This window comes from Pelmatolapia mariae, linkage group LG23, assembly GCF_036321145.2.
Source record: "Pelmatolapia mariae isolate MD_Pm_ZW linkage group LG23, Pm_UMD_F_2, whole genome shotgun sequence".
In the NCBI taxonomy this organism is placed as follows: Eukaryota; Metazoa; Chordata; class Actinopteri; order Cichliformes; family Cichlidae; genus Pelmatolapia; species Pelmatolapia mariae.
Window position 1 is genome coordinate 32,256,223 of NC_086246.1, and position 24,381 is coordinate 32,280,603.

The 24,381-nt window shown below is 38.8% G+C and overlaps 1 long non-coding RNA gene and 1 pseudogene across 1 annotated transcript; one reads left to right on the forward strand and one right to left on the reverse strand.

Annotated features, from left to right (window-relative positions):
- Positions 1-8,583: 8,583 nt before the first annotated feature.
- On the reverse strand, positions 8,584-17,026 carry LOC134620420 (hydroperoxide isomerase ALOXE3-like; annotated as a pseudogene).
- A 2,411-nt stretch (positions 17,027-19,437) lies between these two features.
- LOC134620430 (uncharacterized) lies at positions 19,438-23,708 on the forward strand. The gene is made up of 5 exons (XR_010092113.1): positions 19,438-19,546; positions 20,412-20,558; positions 21,320-21,419; positions 23,015-23,101; positions 23,180-23,708. It is a non-coding gene; the product is annotated as an uncharacterized LOC134620430 (long non-coding RNA).
- Positions 23,709-24,381: the final 673 nt, after the last annotated feature.

Consider the following 24,381-nt stretch of genomic DNA (forward strand, 5'->3'; position numbering starts at 1 on the left):
TCCTGTGATTCTGTTTATATACAGTACAGATAAAACTTTGGTGGTTTCTCAAAGGGTGCCTGTCAGTGCTACAACCAGTTTTTGCCAATATATAAATTAAAATGTGCACTAAATAAAAAAAGAAAAAAAATGTCAGTCTGATCTAAATGACCTTCATTTGTGCTGATGATTGCCATCTTATAGTATGTCCTGTTTGATCTTTGGAGTCAGTAAGTTTATTAACGAGACAGTTTGGTGGGTCATCTGCTTGCAGAATTACAAAAAATGTTAAAGGTTTAAACTTTTTGTGATATGTTGGTCAGTACAATTCATTACACTGGCAATACGCTGCAATAACAACCGACAGGTGGATGATTACTCAAGGAACTAACAAGAAGCAGGTGAAACCCCATTAAACTATGAAGAGGAAAAGAGGAAACGATAAACAATAAAACAAAAAAAAACAAGGAAATTTAGCAAAAGCACTATACTCCAAACAAGCAACTAATGAGTAATTACTTATTCAAACAGGAAGTTGTCTTTAAACCGGAGAAGTTATGAGGAAACTGTCATTCATCCAGCGTTGTGGAAAGAACAAGATTTTGTTTTAGACTGCTGTAGTTTCCTTAAGCTGGGCATATACAGTACGATTTTTTTAAGTCGCATTGTTTAAATCCTGCTCAAACTGTATGATTGAATCGCAGGGGCTAGAAGTTCGTATGTTACAATCCATGTTCTCACACTACACGGCCCGATGCTCTGATGCAACCTGAGTGCTCACACTGTGCGTCCATAACATGAAACTTATAACACAAAATCTGTCTCTCGCTCTCCCCCTCTCTCCCTCTCTGTCTTTCATTCACACACACAGACAAACTCACGCAGACACACACACACACTCTCACACAGACAAACTCACACAGACACACTCACACACACACACACACACACACACACACACACACACACACACACACACACTCTCACACAGACAAACTCACACAGACACACACACACTCTCACACTGACAAACTCACGCACACACACACACACACACACACATGTCTGGTTTGCTATCCTCGTGGGGACATCCCATTGACATAATGCTTTCCCTAGCCCCTTACCCTAACCCTAACCATTAAAAATGAATGCCTAACCCTGACCCTTACCCTAAACCTAACCATAACCTAATTGTAACCCTGACAGTAAAACCGCATTTTGAGTGTGAAAATTGCTTTCAACCCCGAGGGGACCTGGATTTTGGTCCCCACGGTGCAGAAAGTCCCCACCAGGATAGTAAAAGTCAGATTTTGGTCCCCACCAGGATAGTACGAACCCGTACACACACACACACACACACACACACACACACACACACACCCTTACCCAGTCCCATCCTTGGCCCCTCAGTATCCCCTCAGGCCATCTCCAAGAGGCTAATGGAGTTAGCCTAATGTCTGCGCAGCGCCAGTCATAAAACTGATTTGAGGCTAAAGGCTTGGTGCCGAGACCACCACTCTGCCTACAAAAAAAAAGAGATGTGAGAGAGACGTTAAAAGAGCGCGAGTGTATGTTTAGAGGGAAAGATGTTGGGGTGGCGGCAATGGTGTGTGGGGCAGGCTAGCGTAACTACGGCAACTGCAGACAATCTAATTGGTATTGACATCCTTGTCTCGGAGGAAATTTGACATCTAAGGGCAAATCATTCTATTTAGTCGCATAGTCTCCAAGGCGGGGCCTGAGGAGCACAATCACGCTGTAGCGTTGTTCTGGTCCTTCTGTCTGGGCAAGCTCTGCTACGCAGCAATCGATCCTAATCTGATCGGGGGCGGGGAGGAGGATAAGCGGCATGTGGAGAAAAAAAATGAAAATAAAATCAAAAGCTCTGTTGGGGTAATACTTAACAAGAGGGAGTACAATTGGGTCCTGCTGGGGCGGCTGTCTGTAATGCACTTGTGCTGCTGTAGCATGGTTAATGTATAGAAAAACCTGGGAGTAATGGCTCTTCAGCCATGGTGGCCAGGCTTCAAAGAAATCTGCTTGCTTTAGCTCCAAACGTTAAATTTAAGAAAACTTATATAATTTAAACACATAGTGAATAGAGCAACCTGTTGCAGTCATACCAAGAATCAGCTAAGATCTAGTTAACGCAGTTTGAGTGCAGGCAATCTCTATCCACCCATATCCATATTCCTTTGAAATATGATGTCCAAAAAATGCAGCCATATTTATTCTCGATGGTCCGTTTTGGATCCCTAAGATATTTTAAAATGGAGCATCTGTCCTCTGGCCTGGTTAGCCATCTGGATAAGATGGGACTGGGAGAAGATGTTAATGCACTTCATGATGAGAAAGGAGGACGACACCTTTGACCTTCCCTAGCCTTTGACCTCTGCAGCCAATATGAAGCCACTGATGCTATGGGTTTCCTATATCCAGCATATGCTGGCCAAGCCGATTCCCGATAAAGAAATTCTTCATTTGCCACACATGGTTTATATAGCCACTCTCCCCTGTTGTAAACAGCCAGGCAGTAAGAAAATAGATATTTACTTCACAGGCTTTCTATTTGATTGGAGAGAGAAAAATTGACATGCATATTGGATATGTTGCTTTCGTATTTTCACAAATGCTAATGCAGAACTGGTTGTAGAGACCAAAACAATTCATACATGTAACACAGAGGTTGAGATGGGATATGTCTGTGTATCCTACAATAGTTTCTGTAACCATTCCCTTACATGTGTAGAGGTGCATGAACAAGCAGCAAAGACTGAGCGTGCACATTTTGCCAACCGACCACAGTTTCAGTTTCGTGCCACAGAAGCTCACATCCACTGCTATGTGAGAGGATCTGTCCCTAAATCACAGCTGCACTTCCAGGAACCACCACTAGAGTGACAGAAAGAAAATCTCCTGTGCTTCCCCCTTTATGGCTGTGACGGTTACAGTAGTCAGTACATTGACATTTATATAGTGTTTCCTTTGGGGTGCAGCCCAGGATCACAAGGTGTCCAGAGCTGGTGGCTGGGTGAAGTATGAAGGTGGAGGGCTGATACCTTCATGTGCAATGCTGTGTTATTTGAGACCTTGTCAATAATAACCTACAGGCAATGACAAATTTCTATCTATCTATCTATCTATCTATCTATCTATCTATCTATCTATCTATCTATCTATCTATCTATCTATCCATCCATGACTGATGTCCTTCCTTTTGTGTGACCTCCTGGTCTTGAACCTAGGAGCCTTGGTTGGGCAAAGGTGACAACTACTACACTATAGTGCCTCACTTAATAAATTTTGTACACTGATTTAAAAAGTGCTGTATGAATGTAATTTTCAGTTGTTGATTAGAATAGAAAAAGTACAGTATTAAACTCACATGATAGTTTGACAGAAATGAAAGAAACGTTAGCTGTCATTCAACAACAAGTGTGTCCTCATTTTCTTCACACATCCAGTCATACATGTGATAGGTGGCTGTTCAGGATGCATTTCCAGTCATCTGGCCAGTCCTGTGTGCTAAACATTGACCTTGTGACTTCTGCTCATGACCCCTGACCTGTGATGTTGACCCCTTGTACAGGGGGATGGGTTTCTTATATATCTCGACTGGTCGTCTCCATTGACTACCTGCCAGGCACCTGCTCTGAGAAATGAAGCCAAGGCGAATGCCTCTCTTGGGAGTCTTTTGGGCTCACCCAACAACAAGGCCTGGCTTCAGCCCTGCATTTGAAAAGGCTTTGAGTGGCCCTGGTAAACCAATCTCCCTAATTATCTATTGAAAGAACATTCCTTTTCCTTGCCCAGTCATTACCTTGATTTCAATTGCTGAAAAGTAACGTAGAGGAGCTAAAAAGAAAAGAGGAGAAGGATAGAATGTGGAAAAACATACATGCATGCGTGTGTACATACACAGAGACATATAGAAATGAAAGAAAAGATCATACGTCTTGCTGATTTAATTAAGGTTGATTGTAGGTCAGAGGGAGCAGATTTGGGATATAAATCCAGGATACCGTGCAGGTCAAGACAATGAAGAGAAACTAAACATGAAAATATTGCCTTTAGCTGGATTGTGCGGCAACAGTAATTGCTATTAGGGCAGGGAGCTAGGGCATGTGGCCACAAATCATTACTAGCGTGAAACTATAATATTTTTACAGTTTTTCTCAGTTGCTTTGGTGCATTTCTCACAACAGAATTGATCTCTGCACCACTACTAAGGCTTTTCTCAAAACAATTAGTGCAAACTGCAAAACATGGTGGATAACTTGCAAAAGTGAGTCCCTTCATCAAAACAGATAATATATTCATCAAAAGCAAGTACTTATATCAATCCAAGTGTCAGGGCTGTCACAATTACAAGTCATTACACCAGCACCTTTGGTCACAAAATCAAATGGTTTAAACATGTTCTCATTGTGACGGATTTCTTTGGAGGTGCTTCCCAATGACATGTCAAGTCTGGACAGCATGCATGGCATGTTGAAAACCATAAATTGTAAAGGAAAATCAAGACACTTCATATGCACTCTTGATAATATTCGATTGAAACTGTGCACAGCATTGTGCAACTGGGGAAACACAGTAAATCAAACATTTTACAGCAAACATAAACTCACTTAGACAGTAAACCTTACTGCAGTAGTTATGACACAAAAAGAAAAATGAAAAACAGACACTGCTGCATATCAACCATTGATATTAGACGCTCCCGTCTGTCTGCCCACATATTTGCATCAACATCACAGCGAATGTCAGCTCTATCGATGCATCGGGGAAAGTATCTTCTGGAGTGTCGAATCCACCCTCTGCAGGACTCTGCTGTGATGTCATCACAAGCTGCATCCATAGCTGCTAGCAGGGTCATTTGGGTATGTGGATGCCTGTCATATACCTTCCACCTCCAGGAAGAGAAAAACTCCTCAATTGGATTTAGGAATGGAGTGTGAGGAGGAAGAAACTCCATAAGCATCCTGTCGTGTGCTGCAAACCACTGCCTGACTACAGCAGAGTGATGGAAGCTAACATTATCCCAAACCACTACATACATTGTCCGATTGTCACCAGGATCATCCCTTTCATTTTGTGGGATTAGATCCCTATAAAGAGCGTCCAGTTTTGTAGATTCAGTATGCACCTCATGCCAATCCTGTCTGTTGGTTTACATTATATATATACTTGTAGGGTAGGGGATACTGTAACGCGATTCACGTGTGACTGGATAGCAGAGGCTTTTCATTGGTTGTAAGTAACAGTAACACACACCAATTTTCATTAGTGTGAGATAAGGTTCACCTGAGAAAAGTAATTTATGGAGATTTTCATGGAAACTCCTTGAAAATAGGGTTTTCAAAATGGGTGTACAAATTGTTTGACAAGATGTTCAACAATTTTGAGTGCACTGACACAAGCAATGAAATGAAGACTATTAGTTGTATGGACAATGACTATTCAGCCGGTACAAGTATAAATAATTGTGACATTCATGATGAAAGCAAGGAGATAGTGACCATTCTTTAGATATTTGTACTTACTCAACTGATTCATGTCCAAAATCATTTGCAGTTTGTTCAGAGAGGGGAGAAATTGCTACTATGATGTGCACAAATGACTGAGTGTTGTGGAGGTTGAACTAATAGTTATGAGAATTTCAATTCTGATCTGAGAAACGCACCAAAGCGACTGAGAAAAACTGTAACTGTCAGTGATAATTGCAAGAATGTAGTGATGGCTAACCATCATTCATAAAAAGCTAAATAAGGCCTTTATTTCATAGACAGAAACAACTCAGTCTTCCAAAAGCAGGGAAAAAAACATATTTTAATAAAAAGTGAAATTTACAAGAACACAACGAATACATTGTAGAGGAAATACAGTCCATTTTTTATAACTAGGTGTATCAGAAAGTTTACAATCCCTTTCAATAACAGGCTTGGGGTATCATACATGGTTCTTGCATATTGCATCATGTGATACACTGATGATGCGAACCTGGATATAATTGGCAGTTTTGCATTAAGAGTTAAAGCCTTAACCCAATTTCCTTCGGGGTCAACCTTCAGGATCAATAAAGTTTTATTGAATTGAATTTGAATTGAATGTATACTACACGACACACGATTAAAGCGAACTCGGGCAGATCCCCAAGACAGCCGCATGACTGAAAAATCTGCTCAAAATGGGCCAAAAAATCGCACAGTGTATGCTCAGCTTTAGTGGGCACTTCGTTTCTCTGTCAGGGGAACTTCCTACTACCATTCATGCTGCTCATAAACCTTTCCTATTAGTATAAACTTAGCAGCTATAAATACATATTTTTTAAAGTTTCCAGTCAGATTGAATTTATACCTGACAGGACATCTCATGGTCTCCCAGTCCTAATGTTGTGTCTCTATTGCTCTGTCTCTCTTTGATGTAAAATCTTTGCACTACATGTGTCATGAAAGCTCAGATGAAACTTAGACCTTCTGTTATTTAGCCTCTACATCAATGAGTGTGTCATGGCAAAAATGTGCAAATGTATGGATGATACTGTAATGTATACGCTTACAAAAAACACAAAGTAAAGAACATAATAATGTTAGGAATGGGAAGATTCATGAGGTGGCTTGACCAGTCTTCTCTTACTCTTGATATAAGACTAAAGGTTTGCTCTTCTGAATATAATATAAAATAATCTGTTAGAGCAGACATTTTCATTGAGATGACTTAAATTGTAAGGTGAGCTTAAAAAATGTATATTATTCTCTGTTCACATTTCAGTTTGAAGTATCATCATCAGAGGCTGCCTCCCCATGGATACTGCTAAGATCTTCATACACGGCATAATTCAGTCCCATGTTGGTGACAAACTGGCCAAACAGTCACTAAACCACTCAAGTCTTTTTATAAACAAACTTTACAAAATTCTGGACAAAAAGTAAAAGATATAAAGTAAAAAAAGGAACAAGAGAATATAAACATTAGCACTACTTACCAAAGGCCATGTTAAGGAAGGCCGGGAGAGTTTGTTCTCTTGGAATGGAGAGATTTTCATGTTCTAGTTGTGTATTAGTTTTCTGTATTAGTTAGTCTTGAGTTCAGTATTTTCTAGAGTCTCTAAGTTTTCATTATTTATATTTCTAGTTCTTGAGTGATTATGTTTTCGATTATGTTCTCCTTTTGTGTCCAGTCTGTCCTAGTCTTGTCTCTGTTCTGCCATCATTGTTCCCATGTTTGTTTACCTTTGCTCCCCCAGTCATGTCTCCATGACTCCATGCTCTCTCTCTGTTCTGTCTTCATGACTATCTGTGAGGTTATAATGTATGTAGTCCTGTCCCTGTGTTCATCCCCTCCTATACTCCTCCACAGGACTGTGTTATTGTGAGGTGCAGTGAGAGCTTTGCCTCTGTACAACACTACATTCACCACCACATGTAAATCAAACAATTAAAATGTAATTGAAGTTCATACTCTCAGCTATAATTCAAGCAGTTTTGTGTTAATTCTTCATCTACTACTTAGCAATTACAGTCATTTTTATACACTCACTCATTTGCAGACATAAACCAAAAATAATTGGAGAAATTAACATAATAGTGAATATGAGGACAGAGTTTTTCTGCAAGAACCTTATTGGATCCTGTTTGAGTTGCTGCCTGTTTGTGGATCTTTCTACTTTCAGGTTTGTATTTAATCATGGAAAAGCTTGGGTTAAGATCAGTTGACTGATTTCACCATTGAAGAATATGCTTTTTCTTTACCTTAAAAAACTCTTGGGTTACTTTTGCAGGATGTTTTGAGTCATTATCTGTTTGCACTGTCAAGCAACGTCTAATAACTTTTGCAGCATTTGTCTGAGTCCGATCAGACTCAGACATTGTTATTTATAATGTACACATTATAAATAACAACCCTAGGGGCCCAGTTTCAATGGCAGCCACATTTCCCCGTTTCACAATGCTGCCACCATCATGTTAGATAGATAACGTGGTATGCTTTGGCTCATAAACAGTTTCTGTTCTTCTCTACTTTTCTCTTCCTGTCATTCTGGTACAACTTGTCCTTGGTTTCACCTCTCCAAAGATTGTTTTTGTTTGTTTTTTACAGAACAATGCCAGCTATATTAGATGTTTTCTTGCAAAGTCTAATCTAAATTTCCTGGTGTTAAATGTAACCAGTGGTTAAAACCTTGTTGGCTGTGGCAGTGATACACCTGTTTCCTCAAGAATGTTGTTGGCTTGGTTAGATGCTGTAAAAATGTTTTTTCTTTACTGTGGAATAATTCTGTCATCATGCCCAGCTTTGTTTTGTGGTCTTTCAGGACTTTTTGTGTTCCTGAGCTGATCAGTGCATTCATTTTCTTTAACAATCCATCACATTGTTGATTTTGCCAAGTCTTTGCTATCTCCCTAATATCTTTACTTGGGGTGTTCAAGGCCTCACGCACTTGTAGTAACATGTCTGTGGGCCTCCTGTTTAAAATGACAATTAAATTTAAAAACCATCAGAACAAGAACAAGAAGTGATATTTTCTTTGCATTTTTCTTTGCATTACATAAAATACACACATACATGATGATCTTTGTCTTTTATAAAGCCTTTGCAAAGCACCACCAAAAGCCTTCATATTCCACTGTGACGGTGTACAGAGGAAGAACTATAAAAAATTTGTCTTTGGAAGAAACATTATGGAGGGCATTGTAAGTACACAATTCATGTGAATCCTTTTTAAAGCTGCAGGGACTGGTACCTATCCCGTCATAGGGCGAGAGGCAGGGATACATCCTTAGAAGGTGTGTAGTGTATCACAGGGCTAACACAAGGAAAAGAAGGCTTAAATTTAAACATACAGTCACTGAGTCATCAATTAACCTACCACGCAAGTTCTTGGACTGAAGAAGGACACCATGCAGATACAAGGAGAACATGCAAATTCCACACATAATTTATTCATTGCATATGCCAAGATGTGTGGCATAATGTGTCAGTTATACAGTATTTTGTAACGCCTATCATATATATACATATATTCACTAACATGGTCACTAGCAGGTCAATTATTTTAGTTTTCCTGTTCATAAGCTTAAAAGCTGTTTTTAGATTATGATGTGAAACAAAAGCCTGACCAGAAGAATCGCCGCTCTCCCTCTCCTCCTGTTTATTGATATGAAACTGAAGGAGAACACACTTTCTAATATTCAAATGGACACACTGTTTTCAATCACTTTTGGATCCAGGTATGTGTATGGAAGGTCCAAATCCTTGTTTCTGGTTTTGATGTCTGCACTCAGCCTTTGGAGCTCTTCTTGAAATTCCATTATCCTCTTGCGAGGAAATTTATCAGTGAAATGCTCCTCGGGGAAGTGGCCAAGTAGGACCTGGTGAGATTGACATTATATCAACTAAACAATTACTTCTTGTTCAACTATGGGCAATTTTTTTTCTTTGCATTTTTCTTTGTATTACATAAAATACACACATACATGATGATCTTTGTCTTTTATAAAGCCTTTGCAGAGCACTTACACGGTCAGATGACTCCTTGCTAAGTAGCCATAAGGTGGCCATGGCATGCACTGTGGTGTTAACACTGGGAAATGTGTCCAACATCGTTTTCTCAGTTGCTGTCTCCTTTGTTGTTGGTGGGGGAAGCTGCAAGGAGGTAGGACTACTGGGCATCCAGCCACCAAAGTCATACTGCATTGAGAAAGTAATGGATAAACATATCTATTAATAGGCCTTGAAGTATAGCTTTGAAACATTAGAATGTGACATTAAAAACCATTACATTAAAAAACAATACAATAAAATGTGGCTGCTCTCCTAGGTGTTAAGCTTTTTAAAATCCAGTATATATAATGGATTTATGAGGTTTACATAGGTAGCAAAAAATCAGCTGGCAAGTTCCTATCTTGAGAAAAAAAACTGCTAAAATGTACAGCAGTGCTAGACTGCTAAATGAAGGTGCAAAGCTGAATATCACCAATGCTTGAACAGTTAGTGAATTTGCGGTAGCTAACATTACATGATGTCAACTAGCCTGATGGCTGAACTATTATAGGCACCAGGACAAAGAAGATGAAGGTGTAAAATGTCGATTTAAATTTCAGTCCCAGTCAGACATATTTCTAGCAAAAACATTCATACGTCACTTTTGTCTTTGATGAATCACTGGCTGAGCTTTTGGCCAGACAGAGGGCAGACTGGGGACTGGGGACAAGTCAAATACCATTCACTGCTTGATATATGCTCAATCATCCAGAGAAGGAAATTCCAGAAAGCTGATTCTGCTCTGGATGTTGTGTTTTCACCGAAAAACAGGGTCAACACTGTAGCAGTCAAATGATTGTACAATAAATGGGATTCCAACTGGAGTGAGCTCTACTTATTTGCTGCTAGGATGGTGCTAATGTAAAGTCAGATTGTGTACAAATACTCAGACAGCCTCAAAGTTTAGTGCAATTTATCTGCACAGAACTGGCCTTCATCCTTTCACATAGGAAAACCACACTCTCTGAACAATACACAATCACTTTTAACTGAGGTAAATTAAAAGGCTTCACCTGTCCAGAGTTGACAGCTGAGTGCTGGGCGGAGCAAGTGAAGATCACCATGGTGACAAACTTGACCATCTCATTCTTAGTGGTGAATTTCTGTGGAATTCCTATAAATACAAAAGAATAAACTGTGAACACATAAATTCAATTAAAACAATTTCATGATAATATACAACATTCACATTATCATCACCTGAATTGTTATTTGAAAGGAAGCCATGTTCAAAAATTTCTCTGATCCAGTTCTGCAGTTCATGGTCTTCCTGGACATCAGCATCAGTCTCATAGTAGTGGGTGAGTACTGGCTCCACAAACCTTTGGACAAATGGGGACACATTCAAACATTGTTTTTGGTTTCATTGAAGCTTTCTACGCACACTAATTAAAAAAAAACAAAAAAACTATAATGCATAACAGATGATTAACAAGTATATAAAATGTGTGAAAATCATTTCCACTCTGTAATTAGAGTTTTTACTCCTCTTATCAAGTTTATTTCCCGCCACTGACATTGAGAGAGAGATTGGTATGTAAAGGAAAACTATTCACTGGGAAGGCATGAGGGACTATTTTGTTTTGGTAAGCCTTTGGGAATGGATGAATAGTAAACATGGTTGCATGGATAAATTCATATAATTTAAAAAAAAAAAAACCAAGCACAAAGTACAAGGCTGTCAGAAAATCATTTCAGCAAGCAAAGAAAGACACAACTCAAGCATGTATATACATGGGTGATCTCAGTGGAGACTCACACTGAGACATCAGTTCCCACTTTATTTATACCCTCGTTCACAATACACCCTTTCATAACTCTCATAAGGGCAACGGCGTGCTTCCCCTTTAGATTAACTCTACTATACGTCTTCTTCCTCGTGACTACAGCGTGATCTTCTAGTTTTAAATGCCTTAGGCGTTTCCTGTTTTTCTCTGTAAGTGGTCACAAGCAGTTATACAAGAGCAGTTATTTCCACATAGTTTCCGTGTTAAATGAAGTAAAACATAAGCTTTACAAAAAGGTATAATAAAACAGTAAAATCTCTTAACATATTCCCTCCTGTTTTTACGAATTTAACAGTGTACATAATCATGGTTTTTCACATATCAGAATATGACCTCTTGGTTTCACATTTTCAATCACTTCGTCATTAGAACCATAGTTTATGAATAATTACAACTCTTTACACAGAATCATCATCTCCATCGGGATCATCCTCATCATTGTGTTCATTCATTGGTACTGAAACGTAAGCCGTTAATGATATAAAAATCATCTTGATAATCAATTTCCTTAAACATGGAAGAAGGCATATTGAAAATACACAAAATAACAGGAGTAAAACTCCTAGGCTATTAGACCTTTATATAACAAAACAGTCCATGAGCCACTTAATAACCATCTCAACCTGTCAGTCAGTGCCTCCATCCACATATTCCTTTGACTGCACGTTCTGGAGCTGTTTCAAAACCTTTAAAGCATCTGTCACGTTGCTGGAATATATATTATCAGATCTATTTCTTCATTCTGTTCGCTGTTGACTTTGCAGGAAGCATTCAGAAACAGTCCAAAACGGTAGTTTAAAGTCTCTATTCTTAAAGCGTGTTTTCCTACTCCCACCCATGGGAAGAGTGCGTGAGTAACCTTTTGTCTTTCAGTCCAAAGTTTGAATTCCTCTGGGACATCGGAACCCCATATGGGAGCAAACATAGCAGTTTTTCCTGGGTGAGCTGTCATGTATATATCGATACCATGCGTTGTTCATCCAGGGATGGATGTTATCCTGTGTCATAGCATAATGATGTGAATCATCATGTGTCCAAGCTCTCTTCTGGTGACGTCTTTGATCCAGATCGAATAGTAGGAGGCATCATGCAGCCAGCACCGCTAGGGTTAGTGAGATCAGGAGCCGCTTCATGATGACCTGGCGCACCTGACTACTCTGATAAGTAGACCAAAGGCGAGAAGCAAAAGGGCGGGATATACCCAATCAGCCCTTCCTCCACCTTTCGGATCACCAGAGGGCTGGTGTCGGCGTCTATTAGTCTATGCTCTCACTCACTTTCTTACAGTGACTTTAGTGTACCCAGGATGGTCGCTCCGCGATCTTACAAGTGGTCACAAGCAGTTATACAAGAGCAGTTATTTCCACATAGTTTCCGTGTTAAATGAAGTAAAACATAAGCTTTACAAAAAGGTATAATAAAACAGTAAAATCTCTTAACAAAGGCCTTATCTGTGTGTGGAGCACAAACTGGGATGGAGTTATTTTCCTTTTTTATATATTTTATGTGTTGTCAGACAAAGTTGTGATATAACCTGTGGATGATGTCCCAAAGCTTGAGTCCATCATCTCTGTAGTAGAAGTTTGGTACATCTTTCAATCCACGCTCTTCAATATCATCTGGGATACAGAGGGAGGTGTAGGTCACGGTGGCCAGTGATTTCTTCAGAATTTCGGCAGCACCCTTTCCACCAGAAGCTGTAAACTAGTGAATAGTCAAGGCACAATTAGAGGAGACTACATGATACTTAAAAAGAAGATATATTGGACTATTTATACCTTAGCAAAAGATCCATTCTCAGAGATCAGAAGGTCCCGAGCCAAGTAATTGATCTGAAGAGTGTAGCGAGTGTGAGGTCTGAGAAGCTGACGGAAAGAGGAAAATTCATTAAGAAAAGTACTTTTTCCTTTCTTTTCTGATGATTTATATTCACGTTCTTTGTGTGTAGTCCTGTGTTTCACTGCTGCACAATCAAGTTATTTAGCTGTGTAGCTTAACTTAGAAGCATGAAGGCTTCTCAGCCTTAGTTACCTTGTATAGAGGATGCACCATGGGCAGGTTGCGCAGCAATGAGACTGTAAAAACCTCAGCCAGCAAGTGAGTGCGCAGCAGGTGAGCATTCAGTTCATACAGGTTGAAATCTGCACTCCTCACAAAGATTTTGGCTAACAACCAGTCATACTCAGAATCAGTAGGGACAAAGACTGGGTTGTCCTCTGCTGGTTTCTGCTTCAGCTGCAGCAGACGAGACAAACATGTTGTAAATTCAATTAATGTGTTAGTACTGAATAAATAAATACAAAGTGTGTTTTTAATGCCCCGTGTTCTTCCCAGAGACCAGACAGCAAGGTTTGTGTAGGTTTTCATCAACAGTGGGTAATTCAGTTTTCCCAAAGGGGTCAGATGATAAATTGAAACTTTTGTAGAGTTCTGCACCAATGATGTGAATACAGTTATGGTCATTATTATTTTTATCTATTTAAAAAATGAAAGTGTTTTAAGTAAATGTTGCAGTCTGATGTACTCCAGTTTTTATTCCTGTTTTTCTTTTACTTTCTGTCTTGATTGATATCAGTAATGATGGGATGGTCGTCCCACTTGACCCACACAATGACCCTGCTTCCACACATGGAGGAATATATCCTTATTTTAAGTAAGCAGCATAAAACAGGAAGCTGCCTTCTCTGCCAGAATTATCTCACTAAACTATTCCCACATCAATGTGTTTGATCCAGCCACTGCCAGAGCAGCACTCTGCTTAGCCTACCAGTAACTGTAATCACCCATTAGCATCCTATAAATTAACCAAGTTTAAAAAAAACTCCTCCTTTGATTTGACAGCACTCTTAACCTTTGGTGCCTATTGTTCGGTTTGTAGACTGCCAACATGACATGCACCAACTACCAACTGGAGCAACTTCACGCACCCACATCTTGCCTGCTTCACAATGCAGTTGAAGTTCTGCAGAGGTAGGAATTGTCCCAGACCTGGTGTTTTGGTGCCAGATGCACTTAAGCTTGAAGTGTTTATTATGGATAATCTGTGATTAACATTGAGATCCAGTAACAGAACATCACTCAGGCTCAGATAAGCAAGGCATTCTTACTTGCCTCTTGAGGTTTCATTGTCGTTGCCCACATGAGCAATTAAGTCCTCCAGCATGAAAATTAAATCTCGTGCATCTTATTCAACCAATCTGGGTGCTCCAATGAGACCAGTTGGACACACATGCAGGCTAGGGGCAACCCCAAAGTAAAAGCACAGAGCTGAGGTAATGCAATTATACCCATTCCTGGTCGCTTTCTCATACACAAGCTTGGATTCTTTCCACACCAGAGAGTTGAAATCCCATTCCTAAAGACAGAGTTACAGCAAACAGGGATAAAACTATCAAGGACTCTGATCCACATAACAGTCAGCCACTGTGGCCACTCCTGCAACCCATGCAATCAACAGAATAAAGATCCATTAATGACGGGGTTTTTGCCAACTTCATTGAATGCAAATGATGATGACATTGATGATTATTACATTTGGATTTCCACAAATCAAACTTAGGTGGGTCAACTTCACTTCATAACAAAGAGAAGTCTTTGCTGCTGTCGAGATCAATTAGCAGCTGATCTAACTGCGACTATCATATTCAGCAAGGCTAATATTTTTTCTTGTAAACGAAAATAACCTTGATAGTACTTGAATTTAGAACCAAAGTCCTAAACTTACCTGAATAGCAATTGGCAACAGCTGGTCCTCTTCATTTTTCCTGAGCAGAACAAGGGGAACCATCAAGTACTGTTTTTTCCCATTGATGGTGTTTGCTTGCACTCCATCCAAAATCTTATAGTCACACAGGAAGATGTTGCCCTTCTGTTTTAAATTTCAGAAAGAAGGCACAATAATTTGATTCCATACACATACTCACGCTATTACATTTACAAAGTAAACGTGTAAATGTTCTCACATTGCCAAACAGATAAACCAGATAACAATCAACTTTAGTTCATCGGGATTACCATAATTTCATCCTCCAATTTCCAGTGACAGTTGGGAAAGACCTTGCCTTTAGGGAAAGAAAACTTCTCTGGCCATTCTTTACAGCATTTGATGGGAATTGAACAATTACCGTCATTTCGTCTTTGAGATTATGCTGACCATCAGGGAAGACCATTTCATCAGTGATGTAAAAGTTGACTGGCAGTGCTGTACAGCGTCGGATCAATATGGGGTTGACGCCATTTAGAAACTGGTAGCCAAAGAAAGCGTCCTCATTCCAATGTTTCTGAACATAATCTGGAAATAAAACATAATTTGACTTCATCGTAAAATAAAACAGACTTTAAGTTCATGGATGTAACTATGAGTCTGAACCTTCCAGATATTAAACAGGAATCTTTATTGGAATTGGTTAAATATACATGTTTTGATAGATAAACAACTTTTTAAAAATCTCATATACTTGTAATTTTCTCTTGGTTTCAGAAGAAGCCCAGAGAAAATAGTGGAATAGTGATTTCACAACCTTATTTACTGGGAATTAGGTACTCCTGAGTCAATTGTCATCTTTAGAGAGTAGTTTAGTGATAATTTCATTACCTGATGTTTTAGTCTGATGGATACGCAACAGGAGACTAATATCTTCCATACGAGTAAATTCCTTTTTCCACTCCAGTATTTGCATTAGTCCCATTTGCCCCAATCTATAAAGTAAAGATACAACAGTTTGTGTTAAGATGATTTTAATAATTCCATTATGTCTATAGATGGATAGTTAAGGCATTCACCCTTTGGCTGAAATGTAGGTCATTTCTGCAGTCTTAGTTAAAGAGAAGCGGATGTCATAGGGCAGTGACTGGGCATTGTCTGCCTTCATGCAGTGTGCAATTCCCTCTTTTTCCCAGCTGAAAGCACTCTTACCAATAGACTTGCTGTTGCTTCTCCAGCTCTTCCTGCCGACTGTACTTGGCTAGAAGACTGTTTTTTTCTTGAGAGGCTCTGAGAGCTTAAACATAGTAATGTTTACTGTTTTACAGCAGTTACATTTAAATATATATGGTTTGAATTTTTGACATTATTCTTTATACTTTATCTTTTGGTTTTATTTTTCCTGTTCAGTAAATTACATGCATGATGTCAGGCAAGCATGTTTCCACAAACCTTTTCCCTCTTTGAAGCGGTGGACATCGCTGTTGGTGATCCATTGGTAGATAGGAAAGTGGTAGGTGTCTCCTTCAGGGGAAGTCACTTCTACCTTGGCAGCGTACCAAGACATGTCTGGAAGGAGTAACCGATGTTCTTTGTCTACCTCTATCAGCAAAAGCTCTCCAAGGGAGACTGGGCAGGTCACAGTAAAACGTGATACCTAGTGTAATGACACATCAGCTTTGGAACATTTACAAGTGACCAAGATTACATATATATTATAATTGGGAGCTAGGCTCTTATGAAACATCTACTTTAATGGTGGGAAAAAAATGATGTATTTGATGTAATAAATCAGTGTTTAATCTAATTTAGCCAAAGATCAGCAAGCATGACACACATTTAAACATGGAGATGAGTATTTCTGACTTACTGCACCGCTGTAGAAAGATGGCATGCAGCTCCACAGGCATTTGCGTTTGCTCGATCCATTAAGGCCAACCAGCTTAATGTAGATATTGTCAAAAGTGGTGGCAAAGCCCAGACTGCCAGTGAGCACAATGACTTCATAATCAACCATTTTCACCCCTGAAAGTAAAACAAAAATCCTGATGGTTAAAGAATTCTGATAATATTTTTTTTATGATTTTCTTTCTCTCTTTTTTTTTGACAATGAATTAATCCCAAACCTGACACTGAGTGAAATCTTTTCAAAAGTTATCTGTCTTACCTCTGCTAATGACACCAAGAAGTTCCTTTGATGAACTGCTCTGCTGATGTAGCAGTACTGATGTCTCTATTTATGCACAATTTTGTGGGAGTGTCCTTTGAAATGATACTGTCATCTCTGGTGCGATCATGCTCAACCTGTGGGACCTGAAAAAAAAAAAACACACAGCACATACAATATAATACACTTTCCACCTCATTTTACAAGATTATGAATATTTCTTATGTCTAGAAACTAATTACACACTGAAAAAAAAATTACTGACTTTCTGTTACAGATATCTGTTTGACTGCTTTTTAAGGTTTTTGTAATTGTTCTATCAACGGAAATACTGGTACAGACATAAGAGAGTGCAGGAGTATGCGACTATAAATTTCTTTTTCAGGTCAACAACTACAGATGGGGACAAAATTATTAGGCCCCCCAATCTTTTTTTTTTTTGTGAAAAAAAAACCAAAACAAAACAAAAAACTGTCAAAACCTAGTTAATGACTTAGCCAAGTGAGGTAGTTTCAAAAAAGACATTAGAATCCTGAACATGCTGCAAGGTTCCAGGCCAAGAGAAACACTTCTGCAGAGGAAACACCTTCAGGCCAAACTGAAGGTCAACCTAGAGAAATATTATGCACATTGGAAGCATGATCTTTTGGCCAGATAAGAAAACCCTAACGATACTCTTTATGTTTGCAAAAAGGAGGGAGAGGTGTGCAACACAAAGAATGACATCCCCACAGGGGAACATGGTAATGGGAGTATTATGCGGTTGGGATGCTCTGGGAATCTCATCAAGGTTCAAGGAATCGTGGAGAAATAAGTATATGAAGACTTTGAAAGAAAACCTCAAGCATCAACAGCAAAGCTCGGTCTTGTTCATCACCTTGTCTTTCAACAGATAAATTGTTCCTAGTGAAGAACTAATTCCGGAAAACCAAAGGGAATGGCCTGACCGGCCTGAACAAAGCCCTGACTTGAACTGCATTGAAAATCTATGAATTGAACTGAAGACCAAAGTTCATCCAGAAGAAAATCAAATGGGGAGGAGCTTGAGAGATTTGCCAAAGACAGGACTGGGATTTCTCAGGAGATGTGTGTGAGACTTGCTGAGAACTAGAAGAAAAGAGTGCAGACTGTTGAATATTGACATTGGGGAGCTAACAACTTTTTACCCTGGCCTTTGTTTTTTGTAGAACTTTGTTTCTTTGCACAAAGGAAAATAATGTGAGAGCCAAAATAAAACTAGGACATTTGGAAATGCTGTGTTAAAAATCTCTTGCTGTGTTTAAAAAGGACTACACTCAGAAAAATTATGGTTCTTAAATGGTTCTTCAGATGTCTTCATGGTTCTTTAAAGAACATCATACGTCAAAGAACCTTTTTATTTTGTAGATGGTTCTTCAGCTATTACAAATGGTTCTTTAAAGAACAAAAGGTTCTTCATCCTTAGCTATCTAAGTTTGATGGTGTAAAATGGCATAAATATTTATTCACTATAATGAGGTTGTGAATTATATTGTGTGTTTTGTTTGTGTGCATGTGTGTGCGAAGGGGGAGGGCGGGTTACCCTTTAAGAGCAGATTATAGGAAACTGAATATTCAAATAAAAGTTAGAAATACTTGCTTAAAAATATACTGGTGGCAGGGATGGGGGCCAAAGCCTAAAGACCCTACCCCCAACACCCCTAACCCCGCAAACCCACTGATCACAAATAATGTGGTAATAGAATATGGAATTTATATGGACTATGGAATTTATTATTAAGAAGTTTATGAATATGATGAGTAGTAGTAGTAGACACAATACACACATTCAAATACTGTACTTTAGTTTTAAATTTTAATAAAGTATTACTATTTTCTGCTTCAAGGCATTACTTTTGAGATTATTATATATATTCGAAAATATAGCATAATGATAATACTAGTTATTGTAAACTTTACAAACCACCCAGCAGTATGTAAAGTCAAATTATAAAATACAAGCAAATAACAATTGCACAACAGAATGTCAATGTAATGAACACACTTACTTAGTTTTGACAAAGCACACTGTTTAGGTAAATGCTCTGAGTACTTGTTCATCACTGAGCAATTTGTTAATATGTGTTTCGAGCCAAATAAATGAGAGAGAGAGAGAGAGAGAGAGAGAGAGTGAGTGACGTTAGAACACGTCAAACTATGGCAACCTCCCGAAAGAGAGGGGAGGGGAGTCAATCGTTGGGATGCGCATGTGCAGAGAGATCGCGCAAGCTGCGGGCCTTGAACTTTCTAAGGGGAAAAAACACTTTCTCACGGACGGTGACAGCGAAACGGATAGCAGTCTTCAGTACCTGCTGATCTTTGAAGCTCTGGATTCTGGGACTGTTGGAAAAGGTAAAACATTTTCATTAAAACCTTTTTACTGTTTTGTTTTTGTTACTAGGTCATTGTAACTTGCTGTTAATGTTGTGCTAACAATAACGGTTAGCTTGTTAGATACATTAGCCGTTGACGTTCACGCAATTTAGTATCGGTATACAGAACTGTTTTCCTAACAAAACCACTGTTATAATTAAGTGAAGGTGCTCCCAACTAATTTGAACCTTTGGCTTCTAAAATATGTGGTTCAATTGCGTGCTGCCTACAGAACGTAATGTCAGCTAGACCGATATTAAAATTTATAATATTGTTAAAGTCACTAATATGGCGCCTGAAGCCTGTTTTGACATGAGCTCTGTGTCTGCTCTAGAAACTCAGAAATTCAGTAGAGCTGAGCCTTACATTAAATACTCACATGAGCCTGTACTGAATTCTGTAAGAGCTGTATGAAATACAGCAATGCATAAGTGTTTTGAATGAATAGAAATGTGACACATGAGAAGGTGTGACTGTTCCTGTATAACTTATTTTCGGACTAGTCGACAAGTTATGCTCCGGTCATTGATGTTACCAAGATGGATTTCCTTTTGTAATATAGTAAAATTTTCTTTGTACAGTTCATTTATCCACCATCGTACATTAAGCCAAGAAGAGGCCATTATACTAACAAGAGGTATCAACACTGTGCCAAAGTTCAGCACGTGGTTAAAGTTTGTAATCCAGCCAGGGTGTAAATATCACTCAGCAGCCAGAGCTGAAGCAGGTAGCATCAACACATAAATCTACTCTACCCGGCTTAAATCACAAGAGCACCTCTGACCCAAAAGCTGATTTTTCTCGTTTGCACAAATTAATTCAGATTCACTAATTCTGTTCACAGCTCCAACAAAATGAGGAAGAGGAGGGAGAAACACAATTAGATTTAATTACAATTGGATGGAAGTCGAGGACAAGGAGAAGGAAGCTTAGGATGAGGAGGAAGAGAAGCAGCAGAAGCATCTTTAGGGATCTCTATGATGTCATTGAGGTTTGTTTCATTAATATGGTCCTCTCACAAAGAATGATGACTTGTTTTAGTTTACCTACTTCCTGTATTAAATAGTTATTTGCAAAACGTTGTGGAAAACCACAGAGCAGGCACTTATAGTGCATCTGCAGGTAAATGAACATCAAATCTCTCAGACTAAAAATCTGTATTATACTTTTAGTCTTAAAAACACATGTTGTATATTTATCACCCTTGTGATAAAACCCATGTCAGTCATTGGTTTATGGACTTTGTATTTTGAAGCCTCAACATTTGCTTTATTGCTATTGCTATGGTTTTTTTTGTGAGCCTTTTGGGACCATATTAGGATGAGGGATCCGAATCTGTAGCCGTGCACACTACTGTGTCATTTAGCGTGTATACATAAGATTTATATAGCAGATCCAAGTTGTGCCTTGAAAACAGGAAAGTCGTCTGCATAGAGGAGAACTTTAATAGCAGGCTTGTACAAAGTGAGACTTTGTGCTCACATTTGCTGCAAACACTCGTTTTAATTCTGTTACCCTGTTTTGATGCAGAATTCACTTGAAATCACGTAAGAACGGGACTTTTTTATAATGTGTTCTTGTGAATTACTTGTGTATTGCATACATTTGATTTGACTTTCTGCGAGACAACAGTCGTCCGCTGGCTAAAAAGGTTTTCCAAATACCTCCACGTGATCAAGCCTGGATTTAGAAAAGAACAGCAAAAAAATCTGCACCTCCTGCTTCACATGCAATTTGTGTTTGTGTGTTCAGAGGCAGCGGCGAGAGGCGGGACCTCGACTCATCCAGCTGGAGAGTCTGATCAGGAGGCGTCGAACATTAACTCTGCTCTTCCAGGGCACCCTGCAGACTCGTATGGGCTCAAAATGTGGTCATAAATATTTTGTACTTGTAAATCAGTTTTGTATGTGTAAAAAGAATTTGTGTGTGCGTAAAAAAGATTTGTATGTGTAAAAAAGATTTTTATGTGTAAAAAAGATTTGTGTGTGCGTAAAAAAGATTTGTATGTGTAAAAAAGATTTGTGTGTGTGTAAAAAAGATTTGTGTGTGCGTAAAAAAGATTTGTGTGTGTGTAAAAAAGATTTGTATGTGTAAAAAAGATTTGTGTGTGCGTAAAAAAGATTTGTGTGTGTGTAAAAAAGATTTGTGTGTGGACTTAGCCAAAAAACCCCTGCAAGTTACAAGTACGGATTTTGACCCCATTTTTCTTCCTTTCATCTGATTGGTCAATGTCATGTCAATCACAAATGTAACAATCCAATCAGAGAACAGATGGGTTTGGCTGTCGGAGGGGCACTTTTTTTGAACTGCAGGTCTTTGAAGGGAATAAATGCCCTTTTACATGCCAACTCAGCGTTTTCCTTTATCACCACGAAGGAAAACAGTCTGTGGTCTGAGTTTGGTGATTTTTGTGTCACAGGTCTATGTGCTTAATACAGGGACTTCCACAGCCTTTTCAACAGCGCTGCGGACCGCGGGGGGGGGGGGGGGGGGCAGTGTTTTGGAAATGACAGTCTTCATTGCAAAGCTTTCTTCGTTATGAATTAGCATACATGTTTTTATTGAACATTTGAAGAACTAGCAAACCCCCCCCCCCCCGAAACTCTTGTAGAGGACATAAAGTCAGAGATAGAAACGACAAGGAGCAGGTGCATCTAGTACAGGTAGAGCTGCTGCAAAAACCCACAGAGCTCAGCAGCCAGCGCAACAAATTCTGGATCCTTTGCTTTTAGTTAGCAGTTAGCATTAGCAGCACATCCTGTGTCCGATGTGAAAGGACTTTTATGCTGCGCACTGTGACTCACAGCAATGGTCCCGGGTCAGCCCTGACTTTGTGTTAAACTAATCCTAAAGTAATGATGGTATTTCTAACCACTGACATACCACAACTTTATCCTTTCAACAGCTGCTGAAAGTTAAAGGACCTAGCTGCTATCGGATATTTATATAGAGATCCTCCAGCTTCAAACTGTATTACCCTTCAAGGACCTGCAGTTCAAAAAAGTGCCCCTCCGACAGCCAAACCCATCTGTTCTCTGATTGGATTGTTACATTTGTGATTGACATGACATTGACCAATCAGATGAAAGGAAGAAAAATAGGGTCAAAATCCGTACTTGTAACTTGCAGGGGTTTTTTGGCAAAGTCCACACACAAATCTTTTTTACACACACACAAATCTTTTTTACGCACACACAAATCTTTTTTACACATACAAATCTTTTTTACACACACACAAATCTTTTTTACGCACACACAAATCTTTTTTACACACACACAAATCTTTTTTACACATACAAATCTTTTTTACACATACAAATCTTTTTTACGCACACACAAATCTTTTTTACACATACAAATCTTTTTTACGCACACACAAATTCTTTTTACACATACAAAACTGATTTACAAGTACAAAATATTTATGACCACATTTTGAGCCCATAGACTCGGCTGCTGGCAACAGCGAGGGAGTGCGGCCGTCGTTGGGATGACGTGAACGCCAAACAGGAGTCCATCACAGGTCGACTGCAGGTATGCGAGTCAGACCTTCTGAGGAGGGTTTCACTTTTCTCTCTTCTTTATAATTGACCCTTGTTTTCTCTCTCTCAGCTCCTTGTCTCAGAGTGGGAGGGATTTGGAGCACAAAGGGAGGACCTTGTCGTTTGGTTGGCTGATATGGATGTCCACCTGAGTGAGGTTGACCAGCTGACAGGAAACACCTGTGAAAAGCTGAAACAACTGCAGGTGTTGGGGTTGTTTTGATATGACATATATTTGATATGATACATACGTCAAGAGACATTATCCTAAACTGGACTAACAAAGAACCATGAGTCCAACATGAAACTTACCTTGCATAAGGTAAGGCTGAAGTTCATTGATAATTTTAATCAAAAATTAATCAGCAAACATTTGCTGATGAAAATGTCTTGATTTATTGGTCTGTTATGAAGCTATTGCTATTTCTAATATGTTTTATCATTTTCTGATGTTTTATTAATTAAACAATACATGTATTAATTGTTGTGTTATCTATAGATATAGTATTTACATATATTTATTTATAGTATAGTAAAAATGTTTAATTATTATTGTTTAAATGACTAATATGTGACATGTATTAGTAGTGATGTTGTGCTGAGGGTTAAAATGCCTTTTTGTCTTTTGGTATATTACGAAATGTCAATAAACCATTAATATATGTCTATGCTGTGCTCGTATTTATTTTACCCTACTCAAATTCAATTTATGATACATTTTATTTTGAAAGATTTATAATGGTTCTTTAAAGAACCATTTCAAAAAAGGTTCTTTAAAATGGTTTTTTAAAGAACCATTTGAAGGACCTTTTTAAAAAAGGTTCTTTGAAAAACCATTAAAGGTGCCCCAAAGAACCATCAAGAAATGGTTCTTTGGGGCACCTTTAAAGGTTCTTCAATGAACCACTGAAAGAAATGGTTCTTCAAAGAACCATTGTTTGAAAGGTTCTTTGTGGCACCAAAAAAGGTTCTTCTATGGCATCAGTCTAAAGAACCACTTTTGGTTCCAGTTGGCACCTTTATTTTTCTGAGTGTAGGAAAATACATAAAAAATATAAAAATCCATCCTCATGTGTGTAACTGCAGATGAAGGTAAAAAAAACAACAGAGTCTTAGCAGAAACCAAAACCAGACTAGTTTAGTTCTGCATACCAAGCATTTCAGTTGGTATTAACAACATATTTCCTCCCATCAAAAGGCAACGTAAACACTTGTTCGTATTCAGCCAGCTGTAAACAAAATGCATAGTGTTGCATAGCAATACCTGCAGTA